The sequence below is a fragment of the Triturus cristatus genome, chromosome 1_1, assembly GCF_964204655.1.
Source record: "Triturus cristatus chromosome 1_1, aTriCri1.1, whole genome shotgun sequence".
NCBI lineage: Eukaryota > Metazoa > Chordata > Amphibia > Caudata > Salamandridae > Triturus > Triturus cristatus.
This window is the reverse complement of record NC_140579.1, coordinates 1,047,736,616-1,047,757,648: the sequence shown is the minus strand read 5'-3', so window position 1 is coordinate 1,047,757,648 and position 21,033 is coordinate 1,047,736,616.

Genomic DNA, 21,033 nt, shown 5'->3' with positions numbered 1-21,033 from the left:
GAAGTACGAATTCTGATTTACTCACCTGTTATCAGGAGAGAACCCAGTGCTGCATGGTTTAGATCAGCAGTGACTCTGAAAAGTAATTCTAAGCGAACTTACCAGTAACTTGTATTTCCTTCCATAGGAATCCATTGTGTGGTTTTCGCCAGAAAAGTTTCTAAGTGCCCATTTTTAAAACGTACAAATATTCCTCTAAAATCAGCCAAACTATGAATTCCGATTTACTCACCTGTTATCAGGAGAGAACCCAGTGCTGCATCTTTTAGCCCAGCACTGACCCTGAAAAGTAATTCTAAGCGTACTTACCAGTAACTTGTATTTCCTTTCATAGGAATCCATTGTGTGGTTTTCACCAGAAAAGTTTGTAAGTGTCCATTTTTGAAACGTACAAATATTCCTTTAAAATCAGCCGAACTACAAATTCTGATTTACTCACCTGTTATCAGGCGAGAACCCAGTGCTGCATCTTTTAGTCCAGCACTGACCCTAAAAAGTAATTCTAAGCGTACTTACCAGTAACTTGTATTTCCTTCCATAGGAATCTATTGTGTGGTTTTCACCAGAAAAGTTTCTAAGTGTCCATTTTTGAAACTTACAAATATTCCTCTAAAATCAGCCGAAGTACGAATTCTGATTTACTCACCTGTTATCAGGAGAGAACCCAGTGCTGCATGGTTTAGATCAGCAGTGACTCTGAAAAGTAATTCTAAGCGAACTTACCAGTAACTTGTATTTCCTTCCATAGGAATCCATTGTGTGGTTTTCGCCAGAAAAGATTCTAAGTGCCCATTTTTAAAACATACAAATATTCCTCTAAAATCAGCCGAACTACGAATTCTGATTTACTCACCTGTTATCAGGAGAGAACCCAGTGCTGCATCTTTTAGCCCAGCACTGACCCTGAAAAGTAATTCTAAGCGTACTTACCAGTAACTTGTATTTCCTTCCATAGGAATCCATTGTGTGGTTTTCACCAGAAAAGTTTCTGTGTCCATTTTTGAAACGTACAATTATTCCTCTAAAATCAGCTGAACTACGAATTCTGATTTACTCACCTGTTATCAGGAGAGAAACCAGTGCTGCATCTTTTAGTCCAGCACTGACCCTGAAAAGTAATTCTAAGCGTACTTTCCAGTAACTTGTATTTCCTTCCATAGGAATCCATTGTGTGGTTTTCACCAGAAAAGTTTCTAATTGTCCATTTTTGAAACTTACAAATATTCCTCTGCAATCAGCCAAAGTACGAATTCTGATTTACTCACCTTTTATCAGGAGAGAACCCAGTGCTGCATCTTTTAGACCAGCACTGACGCTGAAAAGTAATTCGAAACGTACTTTCCAGTAACTTCTATTTCCTTCCATAGGAATCCATTATGTGGTTTTCACCAGAAAAGTTTCTAAGTGCCCATTTTTAAAACGTACAAATATTCCTCTAAAATCAGCCAAACTATGAATTCCGATTTACTCACCTGTTATCAGGAGAGAAACCAGTGCTGCATCTTTTAGCCCAGCACTGACCCTGAAAAGTAATTCTAAGCGTACTTACCAGTAACTTGTATTTCCTTTCATAGGAATCCATTGTGAGGTTTTCACCAGAAACGTTTGTAAGTGTCCATTTTTGAAACGTACAAATATTCCTTTAAAATCAGCCGAACTACAAATTCCGATTTACTCACCTGTTATCAGGCGAGAACCCAGTGCTGCATCTTTTAGTCCAGCACTGACCCTAAAAAGTAATTCTAAGCGTACTTACCAGTAACTTGTATTTCCTTCCATAGGAATCTATTGTGTGGTTTTCACCAGAAAAGTTTCTAAGTGTCCATTTTTGAAACTTACAAATATTCCTCTAAAATCAGCCGAAGTACGAATTCTGATTTACTCACCTGTTATCAGGAGAGAACCCAGTGCTGCATGGTTTAGATCAGCAGTGACTCTGAAAAGTAATTCTAAGCGAACTTACCAGTAACTTGTATTTCCTTCCATAGGAATCCATTGTGTGGTTTTCACCAGAAAAGTTTCTAAGTGTCCAGTTTTTGAAACGTACAAATATTCCTCTAAAATCAGCCGAACTACAAATTCCGATTTACTCACCTGTTATCAGGAGAGAACCCAGTGCTGCATCTTTTAGAACAGCACTGACTCTGAGAAGTAGTTCTAAGCGTACTTACCAGTAACTTATATTTCCTTCCATAGGAATCCTTTGTGTGGTTTTCAGCAGATAGGTGTCCAATTTTGAAACGTACAAATATTCCTCTAAAATCAGCCGAACTACTAATTCCGATTTACTCACCTGTGATCAGGAGAGAACCCAGTGCTGCATCTTTAATCCCAGCACTGACCCTGAAAAGTAATTCTAAGCGTACTTACCAGTAACTTGTATTTCCTTCCATAGGAATCCATTGTGTGGTTTTCACCAGAAAAGTTTCTGTGTCCATTTTTGAAACTTACAAATATTCCTCTAAAATCAGCCGAGGTACGAATTCTGATTTACTCAACTGTTATCAGGAGACAACCCAGTGCTCCATCTTTTAGTCCAACACTGACCCTGAAAAGTAATTCTAAGCGTATTTACCAGTAACTTGTATTTCCTTCCATAGGAATCCATTGTGTGGTTTTCACCAGAAAAGTTTCTAAGTGTCCAATTTTGAAAGGTACAAATATTCCTCTAAAATCAGCCGAACTACGAATTCCGATTTACTCACCTGTTATCAGGAGAGAACCCAGTGCTGCATCTTTTAGACCAGCACTGACTCTGAAAAGTAATTCTAAGCGTACTTACCAGTAACTTGTATTTCATTCCATAGGAATCCTTTGTGTGGTTTTCACCAGATAAGTGTGCAATTTTGAAACGTACAAATATTCCTCTAAAATCAGCCGAACTACGAATTCCGATTTACTCACCTGTTATCAGGAGAGAACCCAGTGCTGCATCGTTCAGCCCAGCACTGACCCTGAACAGTAGTTCTAGGCGTGCTTACCAGTAACTTGTATTTCTTTCCATAGGAATCCATTGTGTGGTTTTCACCAGAAAAGTTTCTGTGTCCATTTTTGAAATGTACAAATATTCATCTAAGATCAGCCGAACTACGAATTCCGATTTACTCACCTGTTATCAGGAGATAACCCAGTGCTGCATCTTTTAGTCCAGCACTGACCCTGAAAAGTAATTCTAAGCGTACTTTCCAGTAACTTGTATTTCCTTCCATAGGTATCCATTATGTGATTTTCACCAGAAAAGTTTCTAAGTGGCCATTTTTAAAACGTACAAATATTCCTCTAAAATCAGCCGAACTACAAATTCCGATTTACTCACCTGTTATCAGGAGAGAACCCAGTGCTGCATCTTTTAGCCCAGCACTGACCCTGAAAAGTAATTCTAAGCGTACTTACCAGTAACTTGTATTTCCTTCCATAGGAATCCATTGTGTGGTTTTCACCAGAAAAGTTTCTGTGTCCATTTTTGAAATGTACAAATATTCCTCTAAAATCAGCTGAACTACGAATTCTGATTTACTCACCTGTTATCAGGAGAGAACCCAGTGCTGCATCTTTTAGTCCAGCACTGACCCTGAAAAGTAATTCTAAGCGTACTTTCCAGTAACTTGTATTTCCTTCCATAGGAATCCATTGTGTGGTTTTCACCAGAAAAGTTTCTAATTGTCCATTTTTGAAACTTACAAATATTCCTCTGAAATCAGCCAAAGTACAAATTCTGATTTACTCACCTTTTATCAGGAGAGAACCCAGTGCTGCATCTTTTAGACCAGCACTGATGCTGAAAAGTAATTCTAAACGTACTTTCCAGTAACTTGTATTTCCTTCCATAGGAATCCATTATGTGGTTTTCACCAGAAAAGTTTCTAAGTGCCCATTTTCAAAACGTACAAATATTCCTCTAAAATCAGCCAAACTATGAATTCCGATTTACTCACCTGTTATCAGGAGAGAACCCAGTGCTGCATCTTTTAGCCCAGCACTGACCCTGAAAAGTAATTCTAAGCGTACTTACCAGTAACTTGTATTTCCTTTCATAGGAATCCATTGTGTGGTTTTCACCAGAAAAGTTTGTAAGTGTCCATTTTTGAAACGTACAAATATTCCTTTAAAATCAGCCGAACTACAAATTCCGATTTACTCACCTGTTATCAGGCGAGAACCCAGTGCTGCATCTTTTAGTCCAGCACTGACCCTAAAAAGTAATTCTAAGCGTACTTACCAGTAACTTGTATTTCCTTCCATAGGAATCTATTGTGTGGTTTTCACCAGAAAAGTTTCTAAGTGTCCATTTTTGAAACTTACAAATATTCCTCTAAAATCAGCCAAAGTACGAATTCTGATTTACTCACCTGTTATCAGGAGAGAACCCAGTGCTGCATGGTTTAGATCAGCAGTGACTCTGAAAAGTAATTCTAAGCGAACTTACCAGTAACTTGTATTTCCTTCCATAGGAATCCATTGTGTGGTTTTCACCAGAAAAGTTTCTAAGTGTCCAGTTTTTGAAACGTACAAATATTCCTCTAAAATCAGCCGAACTACGAATTCCGATTTACTCACCTGTTATCAGGAGAGAACCCAGTGCTGCATCTTTTAGAACAGCACTGACTCTGAGAAGTAGTTCTAAGCGTACTTACCAGTAACTTATATTTCCTTCCATAGGAATCCTTTGTGTGGTTTTCAGCAGATAAGTGTCCAATTTTGAAACGTACAAATATTCCTCTAAAATCAGCCGAACTACTAATTCCGATTTACTCACCTGTGATCAGGAGAGAACCCAGTGCTGCATCTTTAATCCCAGCACTGACCCTGAAAAGTAATTCTAAGCGTACTTACCAGTAACTTGTATTTCCTTTCATAGGAATCCATTGTGTGGTTTTCACCAGAAAAGTTTCTGTGTCCATTTTTGAAACTTACAAATATTCCTCTAAAATCAGCCGAGGTACGAATTCTGATTTACTCAACTGTTATCAGGAGAGAACCCAGTGCTCCATCTTTTAGTCCAACACTGACCCTGAAAAGTAATTCTAAGCGTATTTACCAGTAACTTGTATTTCCTTCCATAGGAATCCATTGTGTGGTTTTCACGAGAAAAGTTTCTAAGTGTCCAATTTTGAAAGGTACAAATATTCCTCTAAAATCAGCCGAACTACGAATTCCGATTTACTCACCTGTTATCAGGAGAGAACCCAGTGCTGCATCTTTTAGACCAGCACTGACTCTGAAAAGTAATTCTAAGCGTACTTACCAGTAACTTGTATTTCATTCCATAGGAATCCTTTGTGTGGTTTTCACCAGATAAGTGTGCAATTTTGAAACGTACAAATATTCCTCTAAAATCAGCCGAACTACGAATTCCGATTTACTCACCTGTTATCAGGAGAGAACCCAGTGCTGCATCTTTCAGCCCAGCACTGACCCTGAACAGTAGTTCTAGGCGTACTTACCAGTAACTTGTATTTCTTTCCATAGGAATCCATTGTGTGGTTTTCACCAGAAAAGTTTCTGTGTCCATTTTTGAAATGTACAAATATTCATCTAAGATCAGCCGAACTACGAATTCTGATTTACTCACCTGTTATCAAGAGAGAACCCAGTGCTGCATCTTTTAGTCCAGCACTGACCCTGAAAAGTAATTCTAAGCGTACTTTCCAGTAACTTGTATTTCCTTCCATAGGAATCCATTATGTGATTTTCACCAGAAAAGTTTCTAAGTGCCCATTTTTAAAACGTACAAATATTCCTCTAAAATCAGCCGAACTACAAATTCCGATTTACTCACCTGTTATCAGGAGAGAACCCAGTGCTGCATCTTTTAGCCCAGCACTGACCCTGAAAAGTAATTCTAAGCGTACTTACCAGTAACTTGTATTTCCTTCCATAGGAATCCATTGTGTGGTTTTCACCAGAAAAGTTTCTGTGTCCATTTTTGAAATGTACAAATATTCCTCTAAAATCAGCCGAACTACGAATTCCGATTAACTCACCTGTTATCAGGAGAGAACCCAGTGCTGCATCTTTTAGTCCAGCACTGACCCTGAAAAGTAATTCTAAGCGTACTTTCCAGTAACTTGTATTTCCTTCCATAGGAACCCATTGTGTGGTTTTCATCAGAAAAGTTTCTAAGTGTCCATTTTTGAAACTTACAAATATTCCTCTAAAATCAGCCGAAGTACGAATTCTGATTTACTCACCTTTTATCAGGAGAGAACCCAGTGCTGCATCTTTTAGACCAGCACTGACGCTGAAAAGTAATTCTAAGCGTATAAGCGTACTTATCAGTAACTTGTATTTCCTTCCATAGGAATCCATTGTGTGGTTTTCACCAGAAAAGTTTTTAAGTGTCCATTTTTGAAACGTACAAATATTCCTATAAAATCAGCCGAACTACAAATTCCGATTTACTCACTTGTTATCAGGAGAGAACCCAGTGCTGCATGGTTTAGACCAGCACTGACTCTGAAAAGTAATTCTAAGTGTACTTACCAGTAACTTGTATTTCCTTCCATAGGAATCCATTGTGTGGTTTTCACCAGAAAAGTGTCAAATTTTGAAATGTACAAATATTCCTCTAAAATCAGCCGAACTACGAATTCCGATTTACTCACCTGTTATCAGGAGAGAACCCAGTGCTGCATCTTTCAGCCCAGCACTGACCCTGAAAAGTAATTTTAAGCGTACTTACCAGTAACTTGTATTTCCTTCCATAGAAATCCATTGTGTGGTTTTCACCAGAAAAGTTTCTGTGTCCATTTTTGAAACGTACAATTATTCCTCTGAAATCAGCTGAACTACGAATTCTGATTTACTCACCTGTTATCAGGAGAGAACCCAGTGCTGCATCTTTTAGTCCAGCACTGACCCTGAAAAGTAATTCTAAGCGTACTTTCCAGTAACTTGTATTTCCTTCCATAGGAATCCATTGTGTGGTTTTCACCAGAAAAGTTTCTAATTGTCCATTTTTGAAACTTACAAATATTCCTCTGAAATCAGCCAAAGTACGAATTCTGATTTACTCACCTTTTATCAGGAGAGAACCCAGTGCTGCATCTTTTAGACCAGCACTGACACTGAAAAGTAATTCTAAACGTACTTTCCAGTAACTTGTATTTCCTTCCATAGGAATCCATTATGTGGTTTTCACCAGAAAAGTTTCTAAGTGCCCATTTTTAAAACGTACAAATATTCCTCTAAAATCAGCCAAACTATGAATTCCGATTTACTCACCTGTTATCAGGAAAGAACCCAGTGCTGCATGTTTTAGCCCAGCACTGACCCTGAAAAGTAATTCTAAGCGTACTTACCAGTAACTTGTATTTCCTTTCATAGGAATCCATTGTGTGGTTTTCACCAGAAAAGTTTGTAAGTGTCCATTTTTGAAACGTACAAATATTCCTTTAAAATCAGCCGAACTACAAATTCCGATTTACTCACCTGTTATCAGGCGAGAACCCAGTGCTGCATCTTTTAGTCCAGCACTGACCCTGAAAAGTAATTCTAAGCGTACTTTCCAGTAACTTGTATTTCCTTCCATAGGAATCCATTGTGTGGTTTTCACCAGAAAAGTTTCTAATTGTCCATTTTTGAAACGTACAAATATTCCTCTAAAATCAGCCAAAGTACGAATTCTGATTTACTCGCCTTTTATCAGGAGAGAACGCAGTGCTGCATCTTTTAGACCAGCACTGACGCTGAAAAGTAATTCTAAGCGTACTTTCCAGTAACTTGTATTTCCTTCCATAGGAATCCATTATGTGGTTTTCACCAGAAAAGTTTCTAAGTGCCCATTTTTAAAACGTACAAATATTCCTCTAAAATCAGCCAAACTACGAATTCCGATTTACTCACCTGTTATCAGGAGAGAACCCAGTGCTGCATCTTTTAGCCCAGCACTGACCCTGAAAAGTAATTCTAAGCGTACTTACCAGTAACTTGTATTTCCTTTCATAGGAATCCATTGTGTGGTTTTCACCAGAAAAGTTTGTAAGTGTCCATTTTTGAAACGTACAAATATTCCTTTAAAATCAGCCGAACTACAAATTCTGATTTACTCACCTGTTATCAGGCGAGAACCCAGTGCTGCATCTTTTAGTCCAGCACTGACCCTAAAAAGTAATTCTAAGCGTACTTACCAGTAACTTGTATTTCCTTCCATAGGAATCTATTGTGTGGTTTTCACCAGAAAAGTTTCTAAGTGTCCATTTTTGAAACTTACAAATATTCCTCTAAAATCAGCCGAAGTACGAATTCTGATTTACTCACCTGTTATCAGGAGAGAACCCAGTGCTGCATGGTTTAGATCAGCAGTGACTCTGAAAAGTAATTCTAAGCGAACTTACCAGTAACTTGTATTTCCTTCCATAGGAATCCATTGTGTGGTTTTCGCCAGAAAAGATTCTAAGTGCCCATTTTTAAAACGTACAAATATTCCTCTAAAATCAGCCGAACTACGAATTCCGATTTACTCACCTGTTATCAGGAGAGAACCCAGTGCTGCCTCTTTTAGCCCAGCACTGACCCTGAAAAGTAATTCTAAGCGTACTTACCAGTAACTTGTATTTCCTTCCATAGGAATCCAATGTGTGGTTTTCACCAGAAAAGTTTCTGTGTCCATTTTTGAAACGTACAAATATTCCTCTAAAATCAGCTGAACTACGAATTCTGATTTACTCACCTGTTATCAGGAGAGAACCCAGTGCTGCATCTTTTAGTCCAGCACTGACCCTGAAAAGTAATTCTAAGCGTACTTTCCAGTAACTTGTATTTCCTTCCATAGGAATCCATTGTGTGGTTTTCACCAGAAAAGTTTCTAATTGTCCATTTTTGAAACTTACAAATATTCCTCTGAAATCAGCCAAAGTACGAATTCTGATTTACTCACCTTTTATCAGGAGAGAACCAAGTGCTGCATCTTTTAGACCAGCACTGACGCTGAAAAGTAATTCTAAACGTACTTTACAGTAACTTGTATTTCCTTCCATAGGAATCCATTATGTGGTTTTCACCAGAAAAGTTTCTAAGTGCCCATTTTTAAAACGTACAAATATTCCTCTAAAATCAGCCAAACTATGAATTCCGATTTACTCACCTGTTATCAGGAGAGAACCCAGTGCTGCATCTTTTAGCCCAGCACTGACCCTGAAAAGTAATTCTAAGCGTACTTACCAGTAACTTGTATTTCCTTTCATAGGAATCCATTGTGTGGTTTTCACCAGAAAAGTTTGTAAGTGCCCATTTTTAAAACGTACAAATATTCCTCTAAAATCAGCCGAACTACAAATTCCGATTTACTCACCTGTTATCAGGAGAGAACCCAGTGCTGCATCTTTTAGCCCAGCACTGACCCTGAAAAGTAATTCTAAGCATACTTACCAGTAACTTGTATTTCCTTCCATAGGAATCCATTGTGTGGTTTTCACCAGAAAAGTTTCTGTGTCCATTTTTGAAATGTACAAATATTCCTCTAAAATCAGCCGAACTACGAATTCCGATTAACTCACCTGTTATCAGGAGAGAACCCAGTGCTGCATCTTTTAGTCCAGCACTGACCCTGAAAAGTAATTCTAAGCGTACTTTCCAGTAACTTGTATTTCCTTCCATAGGAATCCATTGTGTGGTTTTCATCAGAAAAGTTTCTAAGTGTCCATTTTTGAAACTTACAAATATTCCTCTAAAATCAGCCGAAGTACGAATTCTGATTTACTCACCTTTTATCAGGAGAGAACCCAGTGCTGCATCTTTTAGACCAGCACTGACGCTGAAAAGTAATTCTAAGCGTATAAGCGTACTTATCAGTAACTTGTATTTCCTTCCATAGGAATCCATTGTGTGGTTTTCACCAGAAAAGTTTTTAAGTGTCCATTTTTGAAACGTACAAATATTCCTATAAAATCAGCCGAACTACAAATTTCGATTTACTCACTTGTTATCAGGAGAGAACCCAGTGCTGCATGGTTTAGACCAGCACTGACTCTGAAAAGTAATTCTAAGTGTACTTACCAGTAACTTGTATTTCCTTCCATAGGAATCCATTGTGTGGTTTTCACCAGAAAAGTGTCCAATTTTGAAATGTACAAATATTCCTCTAAAATCAGCCGAACTACGAATTCCGATTTACTCACCTGTTATCAGGAGAGAACCCAGTGCTGCATCTTTCAGCCCAGCACTGACCCTGAAAAGTAATTTTAAGCGTACTTACCAGTAACTTGTATTTCTTTCCATAGGAATCCATTGTGTGGTTTTCACCAGAAAAGTTTCTGTGTCCATTTTTGAAACACACAAATATTCCTTTAATATCAGCCGAACTACAAATTCCGATTTACTCACCTGTTATCAGGAGAGATCCCAGTGCTGCATCTTTTAGACCAGCACTGACTCTGAAAAGTAATTCTAAGCGTACTTACCAGTAACTTGTATTTCCTTCCATAGGAATCCATTGTGTGGTTTTCACCAGAAAAGTTTCTGTCCATTTTTGAAACATACAAATATTCCTCTAAAATCAGCCAAAGTACGAATTCTGATTTAATCACCTGTTATCAGGAGAGAACCCAGTGCTGCATCTTTTAGTCCAGCACTGTCCCTGAAAAGTATTTTCTAAAGGTACTTACCAGTAACTTGTATTTCATTCCATAGGAATCCATTGTGTGGTTTTCGCCAGAAAAGATTCTAAGTGCCCATTTTTAAAACGTACAAATATTCCTCTAAAATCAGCCGAACTATGAATTCCAATTTACTCACCTGTTATCAGTAGAGAACCCAGTGCTGCATCTTTTAGCCCAGCACTGACCCTGAAAAGTAATTCTAAGCGTACTTACCAGTAACTTGTATTTCCTTTCATAGGAATCCATTGTGTGGTTTTCACCAGAAAAGTTTGTAAGTGTCCATTTTTGAAACGTACAAATATTCCTTTAAAATCAGCCGAACTACATATTCTGATTTACTCACCTGTTATCAGGCGAGAACCCAGTGCTGCATCTTTTAGTCCAGCACTGACCCTAAAAAGTAATTCTAAGCGTACTTACCAGTAACTTGTATTTCCTTCCATAGGAATCTATTGTGTGGTTTTCACCAGAAAAGTTTCTAAGTGTCCATTTTTGAAACTTACAAATATTCCTCTAAAATCAGCCGAAGTACGAATTCTGATTTACTCACCTGTTATCAGGAGAGAACCCAGTGCTGCATGGTTTAGATCAGCAGTGACTCTGAAAAGTAATTCTAAGCGAACTTACCAGTAACTTGTACTTCCTTCCATAGGAATCCATTGTGTGGTTTTTGCCAGAAAAGATTCTAAGTGCCCATTTTTAAAACGTACAAATATTCCTCTAAAATCAGCCGAACTACGAATTCCGATTTACTCACCTGTTATCAGGAGAGAACCCAGTGCTGCATCTTTTAGCCCAGCACTGACCCTGAAAAGTAATTCTAAGCGTACTTACCAGTAACTTGTATTTCCTTCCATAGGAATCCATTGTGTGGTTTTCACCAGAAAAGTTTCTGTGTCCATTTTTGAAACGTACAATTATTCCTCTAAAATCAGCTGAACTACGAATTCTGATTTATTCACCTGTTATCAGGAGAGAACCCAGTGCTGCATCTTTTAGTCCAGCACTGACCCTGAAAAGTAATTCTAAGCGTACTTTCCAGTAACTTGTATTTCCTTCCATAGGAATCCATTGTGTGGTTTTCACCAGAAAAGTTTCTAATTGTCCATTTTTTAAACTTACAAATATTCCTCTAAAATCAGCCAAAGTACGAATTCTGATTTACTCACCTTTTATCAGGAGAGAACGCAGTGCTGCATCTTTTAGACCAGCACTGACGCTGAAAAGTAATTCTAAGCGCACTTTCCAGTAACTTGTATTTCCTTCCATAGGAATCCATTATGTGGTTTTCACCAGAAAAGTTTCTAAGTGCCCATTTTTAAAACGTACAAATATTCCTCTAAAATCAGCCAAACTACGAATTCCGATTTACTCACCTGTTATCAGGAGAGAACCCAGTGCTGCATCTTTTAGCCCAGCACTGACCCTGAAAAGTAATTCTAAGCGTACTTACCAGTAACTTGTATTTCCTTTCATAGGAATCCATTGTGTGGTTTTCACCAGAAAAGTTTGTAAGTGTCCATTTTTGAAATGTACAAATATTCCTTTAAAATCAGCCGAACTACAAATTCTGATTTACTCACCTGTTATCAGGCGAGAACCCAGTGCTGCATCTTTTAGTCCAGCACTGACCCTAAAAAGTAATTCTAAGCGTACTTACCAGTAACTTGTATTTCCTTCCATAGGAATCTATTGTGTGGTTTTCACCAGAAAAGTTTCTAAGTGTCCATTTTTGAAACTTACAAATATTCCTCTAAAATCAGCCGAAGTACGAATTCTGATTTACTCACCTGTTATCAGGAGAGAACCCAGTGCTGCATGGTTTAGATCAGCAGTGACTCTGAAAAGTAATTCTAAGCGAACTTACCAGTAACTTGTATTTCCTTCCATAGGAATCCATTGTGTGGTTTTCGCCAGAAAAGATTCTAAGTGCCCATTTTTAAAACGTACAAATATTCCTCTAAAATCAGCCGAACTACGAATTCTGATTTACTCACCTGTTATCAGGAGAGAACCCAGTGCTGCATCTTTTAGCCCATCACTGACCCTGAAAAGTAATTCTAAGCGTACTTACCAGTAACTTGTATTTCCTTCCATAGGAATCCATTGTGTGGTTTTCACCAGAAAAGTTTCTGTGTCCATTTTTGAAACGTACAATTATTCCTCTAAAATCAGCTGAACTACGAATTCTGATTTACTCACCTGTTATCAGGAGAGAACCCAGTGCTGCATCTTTTAGTCCAGCACTGACCCTGAAAAGTAATTCTAAGCGTACTTTCCAGTAACTTGTATTTCCTTCCATAGGAATCCATTGTGTGGTTTTCACCAGAAAAGTTTCTAATTGTCCATTTTTGAAACTTACAAATATTCCTCTGAAATCAGCCAAAGTACGAATTCTGATTTACTCACCTTTTATCAGGAGAGAACCCAGTGCTGCATCTTTTAGACCAGCACTGACGCTGAAAAGTAATTTTAAACGTACTTTCCAGTAACTTGTATTTCCTTTCATAGGAATCCATTGTGTGGTTTACACCAGAAAAGTTTGTAAGTGTCCATTTTTGAAACGTACAAATATTCCTTTAAAATCAGCCGAACTACAAATTCCGATTTACTCACCTGTTATCAGGCGAGAACCCAGTGCTGCATCTTTTAGTCCAGCACTGACCCTGAAAAGTAATTCTAAGCGTACTTTCCAGTAACTTGTATTTCCTTCCATAGGAATCCATTGTGTGGTTTTCACCAGAAAAGTTTCTAATTGTCCATTTTTGAAACTTACAAATATTCCTCTAAAATCAGCCAAAGTACGAATTCTGATTTACTCACCTTTTATCAGGAGAGAACGCAGTGCTGCATCTTTTAGACCAGCACTGACGCTGAAAAGTAATTCTAAGCGTACTTTCCAGTAACTTGTATTTCCTTCCATAGGAATCCATTATGTGGTTTTCACCAGAAAAGTTTCTAAGTGCCCATTTTTAAAACATACAAATATTCCTCTAAAATCAGCCAAACTACGAATTCCGATTTACTCACCTGTTATCAGGAGAGAACCCAGTGCTGCATCTTTTAGCCCAGCACTGACCCTGAAAAGTAATTCTAAGCGTACTTACCACTAACTTGTATTTCCTTTCATAGGAATCCATTGTGTGGTTTTCACCAGAAAAGTTTGTAAGTGTCCATTTTTGAAACGTACAAATATTCCTTTAAAATCAGCCGAACTACAAATTCTGATTTACTCACCTGTTATCAGGCGAGAACCCAGTGCTGCATCTTTTAGTCCAGCACTGACCCTAAAAAGTAATTCTAAGCGTACTTACCAGTAACTTGTATTTCCTTCCATAGGAATCTATTGTGTGGTTTTCACCAGAAAAGTTTCTAAGTGTCCATTTTTGAAACTTACAAATATTCCTCTAAAATCAGCCGAAGTACGAATTCTGATTTACTCACCTGTTATCAGGAGAGAACCCAGTGCTGCATGGTTTAGATCAGCAGTGACTCTGAAAAGTAATTCTAAGCGAACTTACCAGTAACTTGTATTTCCTTCCATAGGAATCCATTGTGTGGTTTTCGCCAGAAAAGATTCTAAGTGCCCATTTTTAAAACGTACAAATATTCCTCTAAAATCAGCCGAACTACGAATTCTGATTTACTCACCTGTTATCAGGAGAGAACCCAGTGCTGCATCTTTTAGCCCAGCACTGACCCTGAAAAGTAATTCTAAGCGTACTTACCAGTGACTTGTATTTCCTTCCATAGGAATCCATTGTGTGGTTTTCACCAGAAAAGTTTCTGTGTCCATTTTTGAAACGTACAATTATTCCTCTAAAATCAGCTGAACTACGAATTCTGATTTACTCACCTGTTATCAGGAGAGAACCCAGTGCTGCATCTTTTAGTCCAGCACTGACCCTGAAAAGTAATTCTAAGCGTACTTTCCAGTAACTTGTATTTCCTTCCATAGGAATCCATTGTGTGGTTTTCATCAGAAAAGTTTCTAATTGTCCATTTTTGAAACTTACAAATATTCCTCTGAAATCAGCCAAAGTACGAATTCTGATTTACTCACCTTTTATCAGGAGAGAACCCAGTGCTGCATCTTTTAGACCAGCACTGACGCTGAAAAGTAATTCTAAACGTACTTTCCAGTAACTTGTATTTCCTTCCATAGGAATCCATTATGTGGTTTTCACCAGAAAAGTTTCTAAGTGGCCATTTTTAAAACGTACAAATATTCCTCTAAAATCAGCCAAACTATGAATTCCGATTTACTCACCTGTTATCAGGAGAGAACCCAGTGCTGCATCTTTTAGCCCAGCACTGACCCTGAAAATTAATTCTAAGCGTACTTACCAGTAAATTGTATTTCCTTTCATAGGAATCCATTGTGTGGTTTTCACCAGAAAAGTTTGTAAGTGTCCATTTTTGAAACGTACAAATATTCCTTTAAAATCAGCCGAACTACAAATTCCGATTTACTCACCTGTTATCAGGCGAGAACCCAGTGCTGCATCTTTTAGTCCAGCACTGACCCTGAAAAGTAATTCTAAGCGTACTTTCCAGTAACTTGTATTTCCTTCCATAGGAATCCATTGTGTGGTTTTCACCAGAAAAGTTTCTAATTGTCCATTTTTGAAACTTACAAATATTCCTCTAAAATCAGCCAAAGTACGAATTCTGATTTACTCACCTTTTATCAGGAGAGAACGCAGTGCTGCATCTTTTAGACCAGCACTGACGCTGAAAAGTAATTCTAAGCGTACTTTCCAGTAACTTGTATTTCCTTCCATAGGAATCCATTATGTGGTTTTCACCAGAAAAGTTTCTAAGTGCCCATTTTTAAAACGTACAAATATTCCTCTAAAATCAGCCAAACTACGAATTCCGATTTACTCACCTGTTATCAGGAGAGAACCCAGTGCTGCATCTTTTAGCCCAGCACTGACCCTGAAAAGTAATTCTAAGCGTACTTACCACTAACTTGTATTTCCTTTCATAGGAATCCATTGTGTGGTTTTCACCAGAAAAGTTTGTAAGTGTCCATTTTTGAAACGTACAAATATTCCTTTAAAATCAGCCGAACTACAAATTCTGATTTACTCACCTGTTATCAGGCGAGAACCCAGTGCTGCATCTTTTAGTCCACCACTGACCCTAAAAAGTAATTCTAAGCGTACTTACCAGTAACTTGTATTTCCTTCCATAGGAATCTATTGTGTGGTTTTCACCAGAAAAGTTTCTAAGTGTCCATTTTTGAAACTTACAAATATTCCTCTAAAATCAGCCGAAGTACGAATTCTGATTTACTCACCTGTTATCAGGAGAGAACCCAGTGCTGCATGGTTTAGATCAGCAGTGACTCTGAAAAGTAATTCTAAGCGAACTTACCAGTAACTTGTATTTCCTTCCATAGGAATCCATTGTGTGGTTTTCGCCAGAAAAGATTCTAAGTGCCCATTTTTAAAACGTACAAATATTCCTCTAAAATCAGCCGAACTACGAATTCCGATTTACTCACCTGTTATCAGGAGAGAACCCAGTGCTGCATCTTTTAGCCCAGCACTGACCCTGAAAAGTAATTCTAAGCGTACTTACCAGTAACTTGTATTTCCTTCCATAGGAATCCATTGTGTGGTTTTCACCAGAAAAGTTTCTGTGTCCATTTTTGAAACGTACAATTATTCCTCTAAAATCAGCTGAACTACGAATTCTGATTTACTCACCTGTTATCAGGAGAGAACCCAGTGCTGCATCTTTTAGTCCAGCACTGACCCTGAAAAGTAATTCTAAGCGTACTTTCCAGTAACTTGTATTTCCTTCCATAGGAATCCATTGTGTGGTTTTCACCAGAAAAGTTTCTAATTGTCCATTTTTGAAACTTACAAATATTCCTCTGAAATCAGCCAAAGTACGAATTCTGATTTACTCACCTTTTATCAGGAGAGAACCCAGTGCTGCATCTTTTAGACCAGCACTGACGCTGAAAAGTAATTCTAAACGTACTTTCCAGTAACTTGTATTTCCTTCCATAGGAATCCATTATGTGGTTTTCATCAGAAAAGTTTCTAAGTGCCCATTTTTAAAACGTACAAATATTCCTCTAAAATCAGCCAAACTATGAATTCCGATTTACTCACCTGTTATCAGGAGAGAACCCAGTGCTGCATCTTTTAGCCCAGCACTGACCCTGAAAAGTAATTCTAAGCGTACTTACCAGTAACTTGTATTTCCTTTCATAGGAATCCATTGTGTGGTTTTCACCAGAAAAGTTTGTAAGTGTCCATTTTTGAAACGTACAAATATTCCTTTAAAATCAGCCGAACTACAAATTCCGATTTACTCACCTGTTATCAGGCGAGCACCCAGTGCTGCATCTTTTAGTCCAGCACTGACCCTGAAAAGTAATTCTAAGCGTACTTTCCAGTAACTTGTATTTCCTTCCATAGGAATCCATTGTGTGGTTTTCACCAGAAAAGTTTCTAATTGTCCATTTTTGAAACTTACAAATATTCCTCTAAAATCAGCCAAAGTACGAATTCTGATTTACTCACCTTTTATCAGGAGAGAACGCAGTGCTGCATCTTTTAGACCAGCACTGACGCTGAAAAGTAATTCTAAGCGTACTTTCCAGTAACTTGTATTTCCTTCCATAGGAATCCATTATGTGGTTTTCACCAGAAAAGTTTCTAAGTGCCCATTTTTAAAACGTACAAATATTCCTCTAAAATCAGCCAAACTACGAATTCCGATTTACTCACCTGTTATCAGGAGAGAACCCAGTGCTACATCTTTTAGCCCAGCACTGACCCTGAAAAGTAATTCTAAGCGTACTTACCAGTAACTTGTATTTCCTTTCATAGGAATCCATTGTGTGGTTTTCACCAGAAAAGTTTGTAAGTGTCCATTTTTGAAACGTACAAATATTCCTTTAAAATCAGCCGAACTACAAATTCTGATTTACTCACCTGTTATCAGGCGAGAACCCAGTGCTGCATCTTTTAGTCCAGCACTGACCCTAAAAAGTAATTCTAAGCGTACTTACCAGTAACTTGTATTTCCTTCCATAGGAATCTATTGTGTGGTTTTCACCAGAAAAGTTTCTAAGTGTCCATTTTTGAAACTTACAAATATTCCTCTAAAATCAGCCGAAGTACGAATTCTGATTTACTCACCTGTTATCAGGAGAGAACCCAGTGCTGCATGGTTTAGATCAGCAGTGACTCTGAAAAGTAATTCTAAGCGAACTTACCAGTAACTTGTATTTCCTTCCATAGGAATCCATTGTGTGGTTTTCACCAGAAAAGTTTCTAAGTGTCCATTTTTTAAACTTACAAATATTCCTTTAAAATCAGCCGAACTACAAATTCCGATTTACTCACCTGTTATCAGGCGAGAACCCAGTGCTGCATCTTTTAGTCCAGCACTGACCCTGAAAAGTAATTCTAAGCGTACTTTCCAGTAACTTGTATTTCCTTCCATAGGAATCCATTATGTGATTTTCACCAGAAAAGTTTCTAAGTGCCCATTTTTAAAACGTACAAATATTCCTCTAAAATCAGCCGAACTACAAATTCCGATTTACTCACCTGTTATCAGGAGAGAACCCAGTGCTGCATCTTTTAGCCCAGCACTGACCCTGAAAAGTAATTCTAAGCGTACTTACCAGTAACTTGTATTTCCTTCCATAGGAATCCATTGTGTGGTTTTCACCAGAAAAGTTTCTGTGTCCATTTTTGAAATGTACAAATATTCCTCTAAAATCAGCCGAACTACGAATTCCGATTAACTCACCTGTTATCAGGAGAGAACCCAGTGCTGCATCTTTTAGTCCAGCACTGACCCTGAAAAGTAATTCTAAGTGTACTTTCCAGTAACTTGTATTTCCTTCCATAGGAATCCATTGTGTGGTTTTCATCAGAAAAGTTTCTAAGTGTCCATTTTTGAAACTTACAAATATTCCTCTAAAATCAGCCGAAGTACGAATTCTGATTTACTCACCTTTTATCAGGAGAGAACCCAGTGCTGCATCTTTTAGACCAGCACTGACGCTGAAAAGTAATTCTAAGCGTATAAGCGTACTTATCAGTAACTTGTATTTCCTTCCATAGGAATCCATTGTGTGGTTTTCACCAGAAAAGTTTTTAAGTGTCCATTTTTGAAACGTACAAATATTCCTATAAAATCAGCCGAACTACAAATTCCGATTTACTCACTTGTTATCAGGAGAGAACCCAGTGCTGCATGGTTTAGACCAGCACTGACTCTGAAAAGTAATTCTTAGTGTACTTACCAGTAACTTGTATTTCCTTCCATAGGAATCCATTGTGTGGTTTTCACCAGAAAAGTGTCCAATTTTGAAATGTACAAATATTCCTCTAAAATCAGCCGAACTACGAATTCCGATTTACTCACCTGTTATCAGGAGAGAACCCAGTGCTGCATCTTTCAGCCCAGCACTGACCCTGAAAAGTAATTTTAAGCGTACTTACCAGTAACTTGTATTTCTTTCCATAGGAATCCATTGTGTGGTTTTCACCAGAAAAGTTTCTGTGTCCATTTTTGAAACACACAAATATTCCTTTAATATCAGCCGAACTACAAATTCCGATTTACTCACCTGTTATCAGGAGAGATCCCAGTGCTGCATCTTTTAGACCAGCACTGACTCTGAAAAGTAATTCTAAGCGTACTTACCAGTAACTTGTATTTCCTTCCATAGGAATCCATTGTGTGGTTTTCACCAGAAAAGTTTCTGTCCATTTTTGAAACATACAAATATTCCTCTAAAATCAGCCAAAGTACGAATTCTGATTTAATCACCTGTTATCAGGAGAGAACCCAGTGCTGCATCTTTTAGTCCAGCACTGTCCCTGAAAAGTATTTTCTAAGGGTACTTACCAGTAACTTGTATTTCATTCCATAGGAATCCATTGTGTGGTTTTCGCCAGAAAAGATTCTAAGTGCCCATTTTTAAAACGTACAAATATTCCTCTAAAATCAGCCGAACTACGAATTCCGATTTACTCACCTGTTATCAGGAGAGAACCCAGTGCTGCATCTTTTAGCCCAGCACTGACCCTGAAAAGTAATTCTAAGCGTACTTACCAGTAACTTGTATTTCCTTCCATAGGAATCCATTGTGTGGTTTTCACCAGAAAAGTTTCTGTGTCCATTTTTGAAACGTACAATTATTCCTCTAAAATCAGCTGAACTACGAATTCTGATTTATTCACCTGTTATCACGAGAGAACCCAGTGCTGCATCTTTTAGTCCAGCACTGACCCTGAAAAGTAATTCTAAGCGTACTTTCCAGTAACTTGTATTTCCTTCCATAGGAATCCATTGTGTGGTTTTCACCAGAAAAGTTTCTAATTGTCCATTTTTGAAACTTACAAATATTCCTCTAAAATCAGCCAAAGTACGAATTCTGATTTACTCACCTTTTATCAGGAGAGAACGCAGTGCTGCATCTTTTAGACCAGCACTGACGCTGACAAGTAATTCTAAGCGCACTTTCCAGTAACTTGTATTTCCTTCCATAGGAATCCATTATGTGGTTTTCACCAGAAAAGTTTCTAAGTGCCCATTTTTAAAACGTACAAATATTCCTCTAAAATCAGCCAAACTACGAATTCCGATTTACTCACCTGTTATCAGGAGAGAACCCAGTGCTGCATCTTTTAGCCCAGCACTGACCCTGAAAAGTAATTCTAAGCGTACTTACCAGTAACTTGTATTTCCTTTCATAGGAATCCATTGTGTGGTTTTCACCAGAAAAGTTTGTAAGTGTCCATTTTTGAAACGTACAAATATTCCTTTAAAATCAGCCGAACTACAAATTCTGATTTACTCACCTGTTATCAGGCGAGAACCCAGTGCTGCATCTTTTAGTCCAGCACTGACCCTAAAAAGTAATTCTAAGCGTACTTACCAGTAACTTGTATTTCCTTCCATAGGAATCTATTGTGTGGTTTTCACCAGAAAAGTTTCTAAGTGTCCATTTTTGAAACTTACAAATATTCCTCTAAAATCAGCCGAAGTACGAATTCTGATTTACTCACCTGTTATCAGGAGAGAACCCAGTGCTGCATGGTTTAGATCAGCAGTGACTCTGAAAAGTAATTCTAAGCGAACTTACCAGTAACTTGTATTTCCTTCCATAGGAATCCATTGTGTGGTTTTCGCCAGAAAAGATTCTAAGTGCCCATTTTTAAAACGTACAAATATTCCTCTAAAATCAGCCGAACTACGAATTCTGATTTACTCACCTGTTATCAGGAGAGAACCCAGTGCTGCATCTTTTAGCCCAGCACTGACCCTGAAAAGTAATTCTAAGCGTACTTACCAGTAACTTGTATTTCCTTCCATAGGAATCCATTGTGTGGTTTTCACCAGAAAAGTTTCTGTGTCCATTTTTGAAACGTACAATTATTCCTCTAAA